The sequence below is a fragment of the Medicago sativa genome, chromosome 5, assembly GCF_051527215.1.
Source record: "Medicago sativa cultivar Bolivia chromosome 5, Bolivia_mono, whole genome shotgun sequence".
Classification (NCBI taxonomy): Eukaryota; Viridiplantae; Streptophyta; class Magnoliopsida; order Fabales; family Fabaceae; genus Medicago; species Medicago sativa.
The window spans coordinates 23,373,657-23,390,451 of NC_140753.1; the positions used below are offsets into that span (position 1 = coordinate 23,373,657).

General features: G+C 33.7%; 2 pseudogenes across 2 annotated transcripts; one reads left to right on the forward strand and one right to left on the reverse strand.

Annotated features, from left to right (window-relative positions):
• Positions 1–394: 394 nt before the first annotated feature.
• On the forward strand, positions 395–8,283 carry LOC146921132 (uncharacterized; annotated as a pseudogene). The gene is made up of 15 exons (XR_015011113.1): positions 395–657; positions 741–1,009; positions 1,164–1,293; positions 1,897–1,907; positions 2,057–2,119; positions 2,835–2,981; positions 3,651–3,690; positions 4,001–4,122; positions 4,227–4,444; positions 4,527–4,803; positions 4,913–4,984; positions 6,323–6,467; positions 6,560–6,735; positions 7,851–7,959; positions 8,182–8,283. The product of XR_015011113.1 is annotated as an uncharacterized LOC146921132 (transcript).
• A 5,080-nt stretch (positions 8,284–13,363) lies between these two features.
• LOC146921133 (cytochrome P450 89A2 pseudogene) lies at positions 13,364–16,019 on the reverse strand (annotated as a pseudogene). Its single transcript, XR_015010759.1, has one exon. The product of XR_015010759.1 is annotated as a cytochrome P450 89A2 pseudogene (transcript).
• Positions 16,020–16,795: the final 776 nt, after the last annotated feature.

The window sequence follows — 16,795 nt, forward strand, 5'->3', positions numbered from 1 at the left end:
ATGGGTACTTTGGGAGGTCCTGGAGGCAACGGAGATTAAGGGAAGAGAAGGAAACCCCACTATTCTTTTTACCACTTTTCATTCTCGACAACATCACCGTTTATCCATTACAAAAATAGACAAAAGTTTATGCAGTTTAACGTTAACTCATGAAACAGTAGCAGAACCAAACCCAATTTTTTATTTTAAAATTTAAAAGAAGCATTCGATTTAAAATAAAACAAACTAACTGCACTTGATTAACAAAACAAAAAGGGTTAATAGATTACCTGGAGAGAAAAATTCAATGTGTTGCCATGGATTGAATCCAGCATATGAAGATGCGGATAATTTCGAGATTTTGATTATAACGGTGTGCACAACATTAATAGAGTGGTTAGAAACAATGGCGGGATTAGAGGTTTAATTATAGGGGTTTTTAGTAATTTTGTTCATTAGGGTTAGGGTTAAGTTGCTGCTTGAATAATAAGAGATAAGAGATACAAATTTCCTCCGATTCAGCATAACTCACCTTGCCTCACTTGTGAGTGTGCAGCTCAAAGAATAAGATGCTCGCCTTTTGCCTAAAAAAACTACAAAACTTTCGCAGAACATCGTCTTCATGGAACCTGATTCTCTCGTCCCGCAAACTCCATGATGCTTCTTCCACAGAGTCAGGTATCTAAAACTAATGTGTATCTCAGTTTTCTTCTATATTGAACACCAACTGTTTGTTTTTTCTTCTTCTTTTCTTTCTGTAGCCCCTCCTGTTGAGAAATTTAAGCTTCTTGACTACGCTTCAAGACAAGAGGAGAGGAAACAATTGTGGATTTCTAGAAAGGATACGCAACAACTTTGTGAAAGCAAAAGTGACCAGATTTCGGTTGTGTTGAAAAATATAGACATTGTATGGTTTGTTGATAATTTCAAGGTTGAGCATATCATAAAAAAGATCGAGAATTTGCATGGTGTGTTGCCTGGGTCCTCTATGTATGAAAAGCTAATTTTGTATTGCTGTGGCAAGGACAAGGTATAATTTTCTCCTTTATTCATTCTTATATTACGGTTATCAAATCAAATAAATATAATTGTCATAAAGTCATCCATTGCTCCCTTCATATCAAATTCTGTTACCATCATTTTTCAAAACTGCATTTCATTTTTCTTTTTCACTTATGCAGCAGGTGGATGTAGCTATTCATGTTGTTGATAAAATGTGTGAAGCAGGCTTTACCCTCTCTACTCATGTAATGCAATCTGTATTAGAGACTTGCTCGGAAACTAATCAACATTTTCGGGTACTATATATCTTACGTAAAGCATTTAATCCATTTCTTCGCACAATATGTTGCGTTAGATGAGTGGCACAAGACTAGACGAGATAGGATTAGGAATGACACCATTAGAGAGAGTTGGGGTAGTTGGTAGAAAAGATGGTAGAAAATAGGCTAAGGTGGTTTGGACATGTTAAGAATAGACTAATAGATCAGACGGAGGAGAGTGAGATTAGAAGAGGTAGAGGAAGACCTAGAAAAACTATAAGAGAAACTGTTAGGAAAGATTTAGAGATTAATGAGTTGGATCCAGATATGGTTTATGATAGAAGGGGTTCCACCATTTGGAGGACTTGAACTCCTGACCTTTCTTTCAGTCACGTAACAACAACTTTACCGTTCCTCCAAGGCTAACCCTTAAACTTTTACAATTACATAATGAAATTTATGATTCCTTTTTTCCCCTTAATTGAAGCATTGTTTCTTGTTTGTCTTGTTTTACTAATATTTGTTTGTTCATTTTCTATTCCTTTTGCTATATTGAATATCAAGGTTTTTGAAATCTATTCCATCATAAGTCGTCATCCCCACCATTTCGAGTTAAATGGAGAGATTTGCAGGCTTTTGGTACACTGTTGTGTAGTGATGAAAGATGTAAGTTTTACCTTTTTTTTGTGTTCCCTTAATGTATGCTTGTTTTCTACAATGATATCTTTTGAAAGAAAGCATTTTACTAACCTGATAATGTATTTACTTTAATTATGCAGTTTGAATGTGCGTACAAGATGGTTAATGAATTGCAGAAAAAGTATTTCAAATACAAAACAACCATGTATAATGCCATTATGGCAGGATATTTTTTCGAGGTATCATTGTTGGATTGTGTCATTCAGTTTTTCAACTATAAAAGCTTCTCTCCCTTGATGATTTCATTCATTAAAAAATATATTTAAATGAGTGTATGAAATCTATTTAAAACAGTTCTTTCATATTCTCACTTTTTTCGATATTGTAGAAAAACGTCATTTTTAAGTTGAGGGTTCTCAGACAAATGTGAGATGCCAACGTAAAGCTCGATTCATACACTTTCAGCTATTTGATTAGCAACTCTGAAACCAAAGAAGAGATTAAAAAAGTAAGTTGAGTTTAATAATTTCATATATACAAGTTTGGGGGCCTTTGAGCGGGGTTTTTGCTCCGATCCCTGGTTTCATGTGTCTTATCTCTCTGGTGGAGTTGGCTTGGTCCATTCTTCGTTTGTTTTGGGTACCATGAGGGAGGGAGATTTCTTGCGTTGTTGTTTTTGTGATGGTGTTGGCTTTTTAGTTCCCCCCTAGTAGTGTTGCAGATATTCTTTTTATGTTATTGTTGGGGTTTTTTCCTTGGGGCACCTTTGGTACGCTTATTCTCTTTGTACATTCGTTATCCTTTTCTTGTATATGCAATTTCCTTTCCCAAAAAAAAAAAAAATCCATATGTTCACATACTTTCAGCACCTTGGTCGTTAGTTTTAAACCAAGTATTGAGATTAAGATTTGATTTTTCAATAACCGAGTTGCTAATTAGAATATTCAATTGTAGTATTATGAAGAGATGGAACAATCTGGAATCCACTTGACAAAAGAAGTTTTTGTAGCCTTGATTCATGCATATGCAGCTTGCTGTGAAGATTATGAAGAACAGGTATGTTTGTGTAAATATGCTGTCTTTCTACGGTTTCTCTTAGGGGTGTTCGCGGTGTGGTTTGGTTCGGTTTTGAGCAAAAAAGTCATCCAAACTGCGAGATAAAAAAGCATGCGGTTTGGTTTGGTTCGGTTGATTTTTAAAACGTCATCGAAACCAAACCAAACCAAACCAATGCGGTTTGGATTGGTTCGGTTTGTGCGGTTTATCGCGAGATAAAAAAATATTACATTAACTCTAATATTGCCAACTTGTTACAAAATAAACATACGACATTTTATTTTGATGTTTATATGATAAAATATTAGGTAAAACTTATATCAAAATAGGTAAAATTAAGAAGAAACATAAACATGAAACAAATTATTGGGAAGTAAAGAAAACAAATTCTTCACTGAAAATGAATTGAAAGAGATGGAAAGGAATTATAATCAAACCTGATGGTGCAACGATGGAAAAATCGAATCAAAAGAGATTATTCTTAAGCTATGTAATTGGGCTAGTACATATTTAAGTAATATTCAATATTCTTGCGGTTTGGTTTGGTTTGGTTCAGTTGCTGAGATACAAACCGCAAACCGAACCGAACCGCGCGGTTCGGTGCAAAAGTCATTCGAATTCATCCGAACCAAGTGCGGTTTTTTGCGGTTTCGGCTTGGATTGGTTTGGTTTGCGGTTTTTCTATTGGGTTGGTTCGGTTTTGAACACCCCTAGTTTCTCTTTTGGAGTGACCTTGTAAAGGACATAGCATGTTGTAAGTCTCATGGTAGGGTTTTTGATTATTGTTAATATGTATACTTTCCACTTTCAACCTTAAAACTCATCAATCATTGTACATTCTTCATTGTACATTCTTAGGATGTGTTATGTAATTTGAATGGCGAGTTGGAGACGGTGCTTCTCCTACTCAAGGAGTTGAGTGGTCAAGATTGGTTTGACGGCTGCAGGTGGGCTATCCGGTACTCAGTTCAAAACAAAAATTTAAGGTATGACGGTTCTTTTTTCCCAATATTAAATTCTGATTTTATTCTGCCATTTGTTTATGTTCATTGTATATTTCGCAGTTCTACCATTGAACTGTTTAAACAACTCAAGGATTATTACAATAATGATACATCCAAGAGGATAAGTGGTACTCTTTTTTTCACAAGAAGGAGACGGAATGTTTTTAATGAAGTAAGTTTTTGTTTCCTTATGATTTGAACAAGGATTCATGATTATAAGAATTAAATTTTGGTTTAATATTTCTGCTTGTATGAAGTATGACATATTGGTCTCATGTATGTACAGGCGTATTGTCTAATTGAGACATTTGGGTCCACATATTTGCAATTTGGATTGGACTTACTGGATCTAATAAAAAAAGAGCTTGACCTTGTTCCTTCAGTCATTTGTCTTGATGTTCTCCTACATCTTTGTGCCGAATCAAGAGATTTGAATAATGCTAATTTCGTTTGGAGAGAATATAAATTTGCTAAACTTTCTTATGGTGAATTAAGCTACTTGAGGTGGGCTTCTAACCTTTGTACTATTTTTTTCCCTTTCTTATAGTATTTTCCTTCTCCTTATGATTTTACTTTATGGCTGTAGTATGTATCACGTACTTTTGGCCTGTGGAGATCACAAATCTGCTGACATTATACTCAATAAAGTTCCAAGTTTTTTATCTGGTTTTGCTTCCCGTCTGAAGAAGCGCTATTCCGCCAAAATGGATGAAGAAGAAGCAGTGGAGAAACAGAATGGGAAGAAGAAGAAGAAGAAGAAGAAGAAGAAGAAGCAGCAGCCAGAAGACAGCAAGAAGAAAGGGAGAGAAGGAGAAAACAAGGCGGTTGGAGTAGCTTTGAAGGAGAAGAGTTCTGAAGATGCGTAGGAGTGTGTGATTTGTGTCTTAATTTTCAAGAGGGTTCACTACTTAAATAATAAGTTGTTATTTATGCATATGTTTCTATCTAAGGTTTCATGCTTGTTTGGCACAGAAGCTGAAGGTTTATGTTTCAGGAAGTTTGCTTAGCACTGATGTAGCTGTATTGATTAGAATAAGAACTACTGTTAGGCACACGTGTATTTCAATAGAAACCTTCAATCCTCAATCTTTTGTTATGCTATGTAATCTCTGTTTTCTGCTAGCTTGTTACAAAGTTGAAGATCTCTATGACTATGTTTTATGGAGTTTATTGGATAGTATAAGTTTGTATTTGCTACAATGTGCTACTGAAACGATCGAAGTTAAAACTTAAACTATGGAGTGCTGTGCTGGTGTTATAGCACTGTAAGTTACATAGAGCAATTTTTATTTTTATTTTTTATAAAAAGGTAACATAGTGTAATTGATGATTAACAATACTGTGTTCACCATAAACCTAGTGTTTGACACACTATATAGCCTGTGCATGTGACTTGGAATGTTGAGCATAACTGCTAAAAATTAAAATCATTAAAATATGTTCCAAATATTGGAATTTTCTAAATGGAAATAAGAAGTTAAAAACATATTATGTGTTTTTTTTTTCCCTATAGAAAAGTGTATGAGAATTTAAAGATTGGGGAAAGTTATATATGGATGGAATGACTAGGATGAATCAAAATTTAAAAGTAGTACTTATAATGGCACTTTCAGATTACTTATTATATAGTGGGAGGTTGGATAAGTTCGGAAATTTTTTTTGATTTTCGATCTAAAGAAAAAAGATTTAAATAAACTTTTTGCAACAAATTATTCTCTAAAACCTATAAGAGAAAATATCACAAAGAAAAGAGAAGAGAATGAAACATGTGGACAATGAGTAGTGCTACACTAATCATTGAAAACTAAAAAACCATGAGGGAAAATCTACTATGCAATTGAAGGTGGTGCTACCTGACAATCATAATTTGTTGATAAAGAACTTTACTTGAGATTTTCAAATATGAATATGAAACATAATATTATAAGCATCCCTTTTGTAGGCTAATGCTTCAAATTCAAATATTATAAGCATCCCTCTTGTAGGCTAATGCTTCAAAGTTCAAACAATCTCTTCTCTCACATGTTTTACATAAAGATAATTAGGCTAATGCTTCAAAGTTCAAACAATCTCTTCTCTCACATGTTTTACATAAAGATAATTTGTATCTTAGTCTTCCATGATCAGAAACATATATATTAAAAGAAAAATATATGTACTATTGAAGATAAGTAATTATGTATTGCATGCCTAGAAAGGAAAGAAAACCTAAAATCAAAAGGTGCACATGAAATTGTTACTTTAGATATCAAGTGATGAAGACAGATACTAGAGGGTGGTTAGAAACAATGGCGGGATTAGAGGCGGTTTTTTAGTAATTTTGTTCATTAGGGTTAGGGTTAATTTGTTTCTACAATTTCCGATTCAGCATGCAGCTGAAAGAATAAGATGTGTGCCTTTTGCCTAAAAAAACTACGGGTTCTTGGCTAATATTTCGGTTCAGATGTACAAAACTTTCGCAGAACATCATCTTCATGGAACCAGCTGATTCTCTCGTCCTGCAAACTCCATGATGCTTCTTCCACAGGTATCTTTCTCAGTTTTCTTCTATATTGAACACCAATGGTTTGTGAAATTTACTGTTGGACGGAATTCAAATGTGCATTTTTCTTTCTGTAGCTCCTCCTGTTGAGAAGCTTCTTGACTATGCTTCAACAAGACAAGAGGAACTAACAACTGAGAGGAAACAATTGTGGATTTCTAGAGAGGATAACATTGAGGAGCAACAACTTTGTGAAAGTGACGGCAAGGCACATATTTCGAATGTGTTGAAAAATATAGACATTAGAGAGCTTGCATCTTCAAAATCTATATCAAATATATTCGAATCATTAGGAAGGTTACTGTTGGAATCTGAGGCAGAGAAGCTATTATTCGATTTGAGATCAGGCGGTACCATTATTATGTTATTCGGAGTTTGTTCCTTGTATTGATATTATTATTATTAATGACATATTCTTATGTAATGCAGATTATGATGTGGTTGATATTTCAAACTTCATTGCTAATTATGCATTTAGCATTCCAAATTTAGAGGTGAGGAACTTATCGTAAACACCCTTGATGATATGTGATGTGATACTGCAAAGCAGTTATGCTTATCTATAATTTTCAATCAATTTTACAAAATTCAAAAACAAAATTGACCATATCCCATCATAAAACAAGTTTTGCAGTGTATGCATTTAAAATAATTCACTGTCGATTTTGCACATTGGGTTAATTATGTTTTTGGTCCCTACAAAATTGCGACCTTGTAAGTTTAGTCCTTACTTAATTTTAATAGTTTTTTTAATCCCTACAAAAAATTTTTGCACTCAATATTAGTCCCTACTCAATCCAATTTTTTTTTTTAATTTATGCTAAAACTCTTAAGTTTTTCAACATTTTTTTACAGGCGTGTTAAGAACGTTATTAAAAGGTCCTCCGAAAAAAATATCGCAAAAATTTGATTTCTACGTCCATATTTTTGTTACTTATATCTTAAACTTTTGTCGTTTTAAAAAATTCATATTTAATTTATTTCATGTTAAAAAATTATAGATTTTAGTAAATGAACCTTTCATAGTGTTCTAAACTTGTATAAAAAGAATCGTTAAAAAATTTAAGTAAATGAACCTTTCATAGTGTTCTAAACTTGTATAGATTTTAGTAAATGAACCTTTCATAGTGTTCTAACCTTTCATAGTGTTCTAAAATTATAAGTAAATTTTTTTTGTAGGGATTAAAAAAGCTATTAAAATTAAGTAAGGATTAAACTTAGAAGGTCGCAATTTTATAGGGACCAAAAACATATTTAACCTTTGCACATTTTGACTGCCAGCAAGAAAGCGATACTAAAGGAATAATTGATTCTTACAATAGTTGTATGTTACAATTTTTTTTTATACTTAGCAATCTTCTTATATAGTTTGTTGATAATTTCAAGGTTGAGCATATCATAAAAAAGATTGAGAATTTGCATGGTGTGTTGGAAATTTTGCCTGCGTCCTCTATGTATGAAAAGCTAATTTTGTATTGTTGTGGCAAGGACAAGGTATAATTTCCTCCTTTATTCATTCTTATATTACGGTTATCAAATCAAATAAATATAATTGTCATAAAGTCATCCATGAGAAGGAAAACGATAACAAGATGGTTGCTCCCTTCATATCAAATTCTCCCTTCATTCTATTTTCTGTTACCATCATTTTTCAAAACTTCATTTCATTTTTCTTTTTCACTTATGCAGGTGGATGTAGCTATTGATGTTGTTGATAAAATGGATGTAGCTTATTGATATTGTTGATAAAATGTGTGAAGCAGGCTTTACGCAAAATAAATACTTTATGCGAAAAAATTAGCTTTTATGTTAATTCATAAATTCTCACTAACAAAAATTGTATTTTTATAAACTGTTTTTTCACAAACTACTTTGACTAGTTATAAGTAATACATAAAAGTTTATTTATTTATTTATTTATATAAACTATTTTGCATAAGCTAAAAAATAAGTCAGTCCAAACTGCCCTAAAGTATATGTTTGTGTTTACTTTTGGAGGAGTCAAAAATGATTTTAAAGGTGTAGAATATATTTTGTATTGATTTTGTTTATCTAAAAATACTCAATATTCTTCGTTATGAGTAATAAAAATTCAAAAAAAATTAAATTTTATTTCGTCGACGCTTTTGGTAAATAAGATTTAATTTTTATAATTATCAATGATAGAGAATAATTCTTTTTATTCAAAAAAAACAACTCATTTCAATATTAATTTAATTATTTTTGTGTACATGTACACTCAAATATTTGGGTGTACCATAGAATTTGCCCACTTCAATAACCCTATTTTAATTGTTTTGTATTATGACCCAATATAGTGATTGAAATGTTTATAGCATATATGTAAAATTGAATGGTGGGAAACCACAACTATGCATTCCTTTAAATGTATTTACTTCGTGATAATTGTGAATGTATGATTTTTGTAATTTGGTGAATGGTGTAAATATTTATTGAGAAATTTAGAACTAATTAAGGTGATCACTCCCTTGCTTATGGATGAAAAATGTTTATGACATATTTTTTGTTAAAAGGTCTTGAGATATAATTTGTGAATGCTAATTTTTATATTCTATCACTACAAGAAAAAAAGCATTTTGCGACCCTTAAAATGATGGATTGCAACTGTTCTAAGGGTCGCAAATCCACATTTGCGACGGTTCTTGAACTGTCAGGGATGTTGGGGTCGCAACAGCATTTTGCGACAGTTCACGAAACAGTCGCTACAACAGCAGCAATGGGTATTGCGACAGTTCATAACAGTCGCAATGTACATTTTTTTTGAGTGAGAAGATTCTGAGATTGATCTCCGATTTAGTGAGTTGAGTTCCGTTTGAGTGAGTTGAGTTCCGATTGTAGCACCGATTGGACCGATTCAGAGTTAGGTTAGGTTTTGGATCTGAATCGAGAGTGTGAGCTAGGTTGGGAGTGTAAGAACGAGTGTGCGAGTGTGAGAAGGCATAACGATTGAGAGGAAGCAGCACTGATACAAATCTTTGCGATTTGGGTACAATTTCGATTTCGAAATTCGAACCGGTGAAAGAGGAATGGAGTGAGTTGGTGAACGAGTGAGGAAGGTAAACGAGGAAGAGGAGTGAGTTGGTGAACGAGGAATTGGAGTGAGGTTTATCAAATTTGAGAGTGAGATGGAGATTTGGGGGTTCAGATCGGGAGAAGTGAGAATGAGGGAGAGATTGAGTTGTGGGAGGGAGATACTGGGAAAGCGGTAGTGATAAATATATTTGAGCAAAAATGATTTTTTTTTTTGAGGAGGAGCCATAATTTCTTTTGGGAAACAGATAAAGCGGTGTAACTTTTTAGCTTAAAATATGCGGCTGTTGACCACAAAGGTCGCAACAACTATCGCAAAAGTGCACTTTGCGACATTTTTGAACCAAGGGTCGCAGAGTAAGTGTCGCAACATGCTAAATTTCTTGTAGTGTATGGCTTTAAAAATGAGGGCTGCATTTAATTTAGTTAAAATTTCATAGTTTGAATGTGCATGTTTTGTTAGATCGATATGAACATGTTATACGTAATTTAAAATGCATTGTTGACAATGAGAAAGTATATGAGATTATGTTCATATTGGTTGAAATTACTTGTTTGTAAACTACCTTCTCTGATGCTACCATATTTAGCATAATTAACTTGATAAACCTCCCAGTTTTATTACTTCTATTTCTTTAATTTTATTTTGGCTTTAATAAATGAGTTAGTTGATGATATAGTTGTAAAAATATTATACTTACATTCTTTGAGGAATATTTGAAATGACTTTGACATAAGAGTATACTTGAAAAATAATCCATTGTATTCAAATAATACAATGATGTTTAACGAAGTTTGTTTATAAGAAAATATATATTTATCGGATTTATTTCAATGTGGATGTTTTGTCACTTGAAAATTATTCAAGTAGACCAGTTTAATAAATCCACACATAGAATTATATTTTACCAATGTGGGGGTTTATATCTTAGAATTTATCTAAGTAGACCTGATGAAAGATATCAACGAAGTCAGTTTGACAATATATGAAATATATTGTTTAGAGTTGATGAACCATTGCATCAAAATAATGCAATGATGTTAATTGAAATTGAAATTCAATGAGAATATATCAAAATGTACAATTACTTTACTTATTGGGGGGATGTTGTCGCTTAAAATCATCCAAGCAGACCTGTATAATAAATCTAGATATAGATTAATATTTCTCCACATTGATAGTGATGTCGCTTAATAATCATGTAAGCAGACTTGTATACATATAATTGTAGAGATCAAATTTATTGTTATAGAAATTGATAAATATATGAGGTTGATTGACTTAGAGACGTCTTAATCAATCTTATATGATGGAAGAAAATTGTCTTCATCATTTGTGTATAAAGTAGCTATTGAACAAAGCCCCTGGGATGAAATAAATTTGTGTACATCGAGGGGATTAGGACTTAAGACACTCAAAATTATTAAGTGATGGGAACCCAACCTTTGCGATTGGAGATCCCATGAATAAGGTTCATATGGGTAAGAGCAAGTCACTTATTAGTTTCGCTAGCACCAAAAATTAGTTAATCAACAGTAGTGGCTGCCTTATTGGCTTTGACAGTTTCCTCTAAGATAATCATGGAGCGAACTTTCTAAAAAGGGGGAAGAGAGTCGCCGTGACGAATTTGGGAACCGATTGTGGCATAAGCATCACTGAGGCAAAAGATGATCTGAATCACTATTCACTAGCCTTTCATTGGACATGGGTGCACCAACATTAGAGAGTTGGTCAGATAAGGATTTGAGATGTTGACAGTAGGTGGAGGCATCATGAAATTTCTCCATACGAGCATTTGAAAATTCTTGCTCCAGGTAGAGAGCACAAGAATTTTTATTATCATGGGAAATTGAACAACTTATTCCATGCTTGTTCTGCAGTGATCTCGTTCAATAATGGTGTGAAGGAGATCATTCGATATAGTGTCGTAAATCCATTGAAGGAAAACACCGTCAAATCGTTTCCAGAGTTAGGATCGATGGTTTTGAGGTCAGGAGAAGGTGCATCTTCTGTGGGAATAATATGATCAATGACTTGATGAACACGGGCATGGATTTTGAAGAGTTCATACCACATGTTATATTGGCCATTTCCGATACTCAAGGTAATTTTGATGAAATTTGTGAAGTTTGAAATGGTGAAGGCGGGGTGGGTAGGAGGAGATATTTTTGTTGCCGAAGTTGTCCTTAAGGATTTTCCGCGTAGGGATGGGAATAGGCCAGACCGGCCTACAGGGGCCTACGATATAGCCTACAACAGGCCAGGTCAGACCAGACTTTTTTTTTAAATAGAGAAGACCTAAGCTTTTTTTGAAGCCTATTTAACTTAAAAGGCCATGCCATGCCATTCAAAAAGCCTCTTAGGCCGGCCTATTTAAGTAAATTTGAATAATGTTATTTATTTTTATATTATATTTTGTATTTTGAATTAATATAAAAATTTGTTAACCTTTACAGTAATTTAAGCTTATTAGTATACATTAATTTTTTTGCATATTTAAATGTATTATTATATTATTGTAAACGATTTGAAATATGATACAATATATAGTCAAATTCCTTGAAAACACGTGTTGATTATCAAAAGAGATTTAATCAAATTGATCTATTAATTCACTAGACTATTTAAACTTCGATCACATTGCTTATTTAAGGATGTTCATATGAAATAAGCTTTTAAACAGGCTAGCAGGTCGTATCGGGATTTCAGAAGGCCAGACCCAGGCCTAAAAAGTAAGCCTATGACAGACTGTAGGCCTTGAAAAGCCTAGCTCGCACTAGCCTATTCCCATCCCTACACGTAATATATGCTAATCCCCCAGAATTTAACACACCCTTTCCAGTAGAAACCAAAGATACAAAATTGACAAGAAGCTTAATTGATCAGGAAGATGAAACCCACAGTTGTGTCTTAGACTCGTAAAAGAGAGAATTGTTTATAGGTTGTGCATGAGTTTTTCTTGTATAAAACTAATTCTGCTCAAATCCGACGAATTTATTTTCGCACCACATAGCATTTTTCTTTGAAATATACAAAAATTACAACAGTCTGCACCCGATCCTGGGCTGTGATGCAGCTCTGTAACAATTGAACTCCCAAACAAGGATATTGCAGATAATTACTTGGGTGACATTAAGTTTCGGTAACATTGGTGTATTTTGATGAGAAAGAATGATCTATGAATGATTAAAATAAATTATTCTTGATGAGAGAGAATGATTGATTATGAGAGAGATAGACACAATGTCACCTAAGTTCAATGTCCCCCAAGTGCAACCCAAATATTGCGAGCGACTCTTCCGACTACTACAAATAATAACAACAAAAAGAGACACTTTCTCGGGGCTGAACTGACATAATGCAGTGAAAAAAAAAAAAGCTTTTAAAACTTGTTCCATGCTACTGGGAAATGTTCAATAAATCAGTACACAAATCACCATTTCGTCAACATTCTATACTCAATTCATATTGAAAAAAATAGCTGAAGAGTATTATCTCCCATTTCTTCACAGACAACACATAAAGCAGAAAGATCCACTGCTCTTTCCATCAATCAAAATATATGAAGCAGAACATTATGAATAAATTCTTCACTTCGGGAGGAACTTTCAATCGCCAAATACAATCCCAATCGACCTCCACATTCAAGCGATCAACATCAATCAACTCATTGATCCATAATTTGTATGCACTGTGCCCAGAATACTTTATATTATATCGAAAGTACTATTATTCAACATTAAATAAATAAATAAACTGTTGTAACTGGAAAAGTTGAAATTATTATGACTGTAGGAAACTGATATTAAGAATATATGTAGACTTTTTTTTTGGTAAAAAAAAACGTTTGCATTTCATCAGGGATTAAAGGGGCCATACAATCTGGAACACAATTCAAAACATGAAATCAAGATTTATCTATGGATAATTGGTTCTAATAATAACTAAAACCTAGGTATTAGATGAACCTTCAAAGGGTTCTTCATGACAGTTGTGAATTGAAGCATCTCCGACAAATCAATCTCATTTCCAACCACAACTTTCCACTCAAAATTCCAAACAAAATTGGCAACAAAGTATTCCAAGTGCAACAATGCTAAACCATAGCCAGGACACATTCTCCTCCCTGCTCCAAACGGCATCATTTTTATTTCTTTACTCCCCATTATATCGAAAGTACTATTATTGATAAACCTCTCCGGCCTAAATGCCATAGGATCATCCCAAGCCGAAGAATCTCTCCCTATCTCCGCCACCAAAAAATTCACAGATGCAAAAGTAGGCACCGAATAACCATTTAAAACAACTTCTTCTGTCACTCTATGAGGAGCAACATAGTGTAACGGTGGATGACGTCTTAACCCTTCCAAAATCACAGCTTTAAGATATGGCATTTTTTTCAAATCTTCTTCTCTAATTTCCTTCTCTTTTTTATAATCTCCAATCACCCCTTTAATCTCTTGTACAAGCTTTTCTTGTATATCATGGTACTTCACCAAATTCGCCATGATCCATTCCAATGCAGTTGAAGTTGTATCTGTTCCCGCATTTAGAAACTCGGAACATAAAGTACAAATTTTACCATCATCAAGTTGGCTCCTTATATTATCTTCTTCCAATAACTCCAAATCCAACAATGTATCTACATATGACAAAACAAATTCACCATGTGACTCATTGACATTGTTCTCTCTATCAGTCCTTAATCTCTCTTCTTTGATTTTCCTTCGAGCGTTTATATAAGGATTCAACACGGCTTCCTGATCACTTCTCAGCTTCAAAAATTCCTTCCATCGATTCCTATACAGTATCTTTGTAATAGGTGGCCAGAAATTCAAAACATTGTATCTAGAAAAGTTAAGAAGCATGATGCGTTGACTTTCCTCAATTTCTTTTATTTGATTCTCGTCTAGTTTGTCCCCGAAACACATGAGAGCCAACAAAGAAAACATTCCATATCGAAAATGATCAACGACAAAAATCCCCTCGGTGTTTCTTTCATTTGAAACATTTTTGAGACGTTGTAGAAGAATGTCTAACACCCATTTGCGTGCTTGAGCATAGGACTTAACCTGTGAAGGGTGAAGGATTCTTGAAGTGAGGTTGCGTCTTAAGAGGCGCCAAATGGGACCGTAGAAGCTAAAGAGGATGTCATGTTGATTGCTGCTAATTATCTTCTTTGTGGGAACCGCCTCAGGGCGATCAGCGAATATGGTGCTATTTTGGATTAATGCTTGATGTGCAAGAAATCTATTGGTAATGAAAATATCGATGTTAGAACCCATTTGAAGAGTGAAGATTGGACCATATTTGACATGAAGATCTTGAAGAAGGGTTTTAGGATCTTTAAAGAATCGGTTAAGCACTGTGAATGTCCCTATGATGGGTAGTTTGGGAGGTCCCGGAGGCAGGTGAGATTTAGGGAAAAGAAGGTTTCTTATGAATTTGAGAATTAGTGAAAGAAGAAGGCACAAAATTGTTATTACTAACCAAGTTTCCATGAAATGTATAATTTTACATTGGTAACAAGACATGACCAACAAAAAATATATCACAAATAAAAATATGTAGGGGAAACTGTTTATGTTTTGGGGTCATAATTATTGAGTATTTATACATGATTTTGATAGATCAATACTTTGTTTTGGCGTTCTGGTATGTTACAACTTTTTATTGTCATTAAAAAAAATTGAATTGTAATCAAGTTGCACATTGATAACTGCCAAGAGACTGTGTGTAATGTGTAATTTGGTAAAATAAAGAAATCTAATCTGTAATTTTAATAACCTACCGTGATTTTAAAATGTTTAAACTATTACCAAAAGAATGCTTAAAAAGAAAATAAAACTGTTACTAAGATTGTGGAAATGACAATAAATTCATGAACAATGAAACTGACTAGTTAAAATTTAACTCCACTTTAAAAATTTAACTCCGTTGTGGTTAACACTTCCAAATAATTATATCACAAGTTTTTTAGTAATGGAAATTTTTTAAGAAGTAACCCTTAAGAAAATTTTACCTACACACACAGAGAGAGACTAATTACTGCAAGTGCCAATCACCCAAAGAAATAAACCACTAACTAGTAAATGAAAAGGGAAAGACATGTTTCCAATTTTATAGGCAGGACAGGACCACAGGAATGAAGATAGGAAGAACAATTTATGAAAATCATATAATAGGGAAATGCACTAATATAACCCTACCTGTCACGGTCCTTCATGAAGGGAGACTAGTATTTTCGATTTCGTTCAGCTTTCCCATTACCGTGTGAAGATGGAGACGAGACTGATGGCAGTGGCCTCCAATTTTTGGATAGGTGGCACTAAAAATTCCATCCACCTTGTGGAGTGTTTGGCTCGACGCTCCTTGATGTGTCAAGCATCAACTGATCTTCTTCTTGATGGCATCGTCGTCCATCCCTTCCTTATGAAGAGGATCATATGGACATTTATAACAAGAATACCTCTTCTTTCACTGCTCTTTTTTATGTCAATAACATGAAGCAGGGTGATATTGGTGACAAAGAGCATCCCGCCTTTCGAGTTCTTTGTAATAAATATCGGTCGTCGCCAAATTCACGTTCTAATGAACACACATTTAGAATTTGTAAGGTTCTAACTTTTGGAGACCTGGAGATAACGGATGATACATTGGAGTACTAAGGATTTTCGCATCAATCCATAGTGTTTTTATGTGTAGCCTTCATTCTTTATTATTTTCTTGTCAAACATTACGAGTAGCTAATTTTCGCATTGTTAGGGATGAATGGATATAAAACTTGATGAAAATCTTTAGTATTTGATTTGATGTTTTAGTTGTTTGAATGAATTTCTACGAGTTGTTTTTTTATCTGTATTTCATGATTATGTCATGGCTTTGTCTTAAAATCAATCCAAAAACGGTTTTGTTCGATTCGGTAATTTAATTCATGGATTGATGTCTTAAACAAACAGAAAATTTCTCATCATGTATAGTTCGTATGAGAAGTTACGTTTCTGATTTGGGGGGTGTGGTAGGATTTTGTGAGGGTATGAGAAGGGTCAGGTGACTCCCTTTCTCAAAATCTGAAAATACCATTTTTTTTGTTTTTTAAAAAATATAATTACACACGTGGCACACATTAAATGATCAAAAACCGACACATCATCACTAAATGTCATGGGGGACCATAAAATCAGAAAGGGGGAAAAGGATGGGGTGCAAAATCGCACAATTGACAAACTATAGGGGAAAAAGTGCAATTTAGCCCTTTTTT